This window comes from Micromys minutus (assembly GCF_963924665.1).
Source record: "Micromys minutus genome assembly, chromosome: 18".
NCBI classification, from domain to species: Eukaryota; Metazoa; Chordata; class Mammalia; order Rodentia; family Muridae; genus Micromys; species Micromys minutus.
In genome coordinates, this window is record NC_137953.1 from 31,335,222 (window position 1) to 31,338,297 (window position 3,076).

The following is a 3,076-nucleotide window of genomic DNA, read 5'->3' on the forward strand; positions in this document are numbered from 1 at the left end:
GAGACATGAGTTCTCAACCATGGCCCACCCATCTGTAGGGCAGACAGATAGGTTGGCCTCAGAAAGAGTAGCCCTGAGAGGAACAAGCCTTCAAGTAGCCCCCAGTGGCAGTATCTACACATGCCCTAAAGTTGCTTAAGACATTCACAACCCTTGACTTTTCCTACCTATTCTGGCAGTGTTGACGAGATTTGTTTTAATTTGTACCTACATCATTCATGAACTGACTGTTTATATATTTGCTGATGGTTTCCAGTGGCAGCAGCTGCTTCCTAAGGTCCTCTGATTGATCTTAAAAGATGCATTACACTAGTTTAATGACCTTAACCTCATACTGAGAAACTTTAAAACAGCCCAATTTTGAAATGGAAACTTGGCAGTCACTAAGCAATTCCACTATGCTGCCCTTAAAAGACTGATGATGAGCAGATTTGGAGTTATCACCTAAGATCTTTCTAATAATTTGGAATTTTAAATGTCTGTTTACATCTCTGTTTTGGTTTCTGTTGAAACAATAGTTAATGCCCCTCATAAAATCCTTTCAAACCTGAAAGATTTATATTAACATTTTTGCATTTTATTGGATGTTTTATGTATTTACATTTCAAATATTGCCCCCTTTCCTGGCTTCCTCCTTTGTCCATCCCCTATTCCCCTGCTTCTATGAGGATGCTACTCCTCCCACCCACCCACTCACCCCCACCACCCTGGCATTCCCCTACACTGAGGAAACAAGCATTCACAGGACCAAGAGCTTCTCCTATTGATGCCAAACAATGCATCCTCTGCTACATATGCAGCTGGAGCTATGGGTCCCTTCATGTGTACTCTTTGGTTGCTGGTTTAGTCCCTGGGAGCTCTAGTTGGTTGATATTATTGTTCTTCCTTTGGGGTTGCAAACCACTTCAGTTCCTATATTACTTGTTCTCTCTTCTCTCTCTCTCTCTCTCTCTCTCTCTCTCTCTCTCTCTCTCTCTCTCTTGCAGTTTGTTGGTAGAGAAAGCTGCTACGTTCTGTGTTCTGATGGAGTCTTCAAATACATTGGAAGCTCTCAGTAAAAAAATTGGTCATCAATTTCTGTGGTATTTGCACTGAGTGAACCAAATGGCATAGCTGTGCATGCATTCAGATTAGAGCTGTTACAGTAAATACTAAAAAGCTCTCTTGTTATCAGCACTGCAGTCTTACTCCAAGGATGCTGCTCTAGTGCGGAGCTGAGTACACATGGACACTATCACACCATCCCCAAGCCACCCTCTTTACTCAGCTCCCTTCCCAGGCAGTTCACTCCACCCTCTCTGCTACATCTGTCCCAGGTGGCCTACGATCTCATCAGTGTATTGTATTCACACTTTCCTCCACCACCTGGTAAAAACATGACTCACGTTTATTAACTTATCAAACAGGTTTATATGTTAAATTCTCAATCCACAAACCCTCTACACAATAAGCTTACATCTAATGAACAAAGATATAAACTGTCCATCTATATGAGATAAATAGACCCATTGAAACTCTTAGAAATAACTAGACAACTTCATCAAGCTAGAGATGTGCCGAGAAGAACATATACATCTGCCTTCATCTCCTCCTCTGTCAATCCCCACCTACCGCCTCCACTTTTGCTCCTCCAGCCTCTTTCCCCACCTACTTCTCCACTGTCCAATCATGTTTTGCCTTAACATAAACCTACAAGAATGACATGTGTTTAGCTTAGTTCTAGATCTATTTAAGGTTTTTGTAACAGCATGCCTGACCTGACAGAGTTTTGAAAAGTCTGAGAGAGAACGATCTCTATCTGTAATGCTACATGTGTTTCCTCCACTTGAATTCCCAAGAAAGAGGCTTACGATATATTGGGAAGGTCAGCCTTTGGGAACAAAAGAAAAGAATAACCCATGGAGTTTTGCCCATGTTATAAAACAAAATAAAACAAAGAAATGCAGTTTATCAGTTTTTGTCTCCAGCAGGAAGCTTTCAAACCCTCCAGAATGCAGAACAATGGCATTCGAGGCACATGATTTACAGGTCTCTGAACAGAGCTAATTCATAGACTGAATGTTTATTCTACATTAAAATTCAGAGTTACCAGACAAAACTGCATTGAACACAAGTACAGATGCCATGCTGAAGACAATGGAAATAATCTGTGGTTCTACACATATATTCAGAGTCACATATCTCCAGCTTTAGTCAGACATGGTGTATGGAATGTTTCATCACTTTCTGACCAATCAGTCCTGAGGTAACAGAATCCAGACTTACAGATAAGCATATCAGCTGCTCTTCTCCTTGCTGTGATAAAATACCTGAAAGGAAGCAATTTGAAGGAGGACTTGTTTTTATTGTCTTTTGTGGGCATCGGGCCCATGTCCAAGGTCAGGAAACACAGTGGCATGATGTTGCAACTCAGTTCACACTCAAGGTGGGTCCCCACCTCAGATAACCCAGTCTGGAAATTCCCTCACAGGCATGGCCAGAGGTTAGTCTTTAGATGATTCTTAATCCTGTCAAATTGGCAAACAATGTTAACCACCACACTATATCATTGATAACCTGCCCTCTGGACCACGCCAATGTAGGTTTATGTTAAGGAGGTACATGATTGGACAGAGGAGTGGTAGGCAGGGAAAGAGGCTGGAGGAGTGGAAGGGAAGGAGGCAGTAGGAAGAGTTGGATGGAGGATAAGATGGAGGCAGATGTGTATGTTTCTCTTGGTGCATCACTAGCTCCATCAGGTCATTATTATTCCTAACAGGTTTCTATGGGTTTATTTATCTCATATAGATGGGCAGTTTATATATTTGTCCATTGGTTATAAGCTTATTGTGTAGAGGGTTTGTGAATTGAGAATTTAACATATAAACCTGTTTGATAAGTTACTGGGCTGTGGAGTCATGTTTGTACCGGGCAGTGGAAGAAAGGAACACACTGAGGCAATCGTATCCACCAGGGACAGAAGCCCCAGGGATGGTCAAGTGAACCATGCCTTAGTTCCTAGAGGTGGCTTAGAACATCAAGATAGAGATCCCAGCAGTGCCAAATGGCCCCGAGTGCTGGGTCTATGATGCTCTCT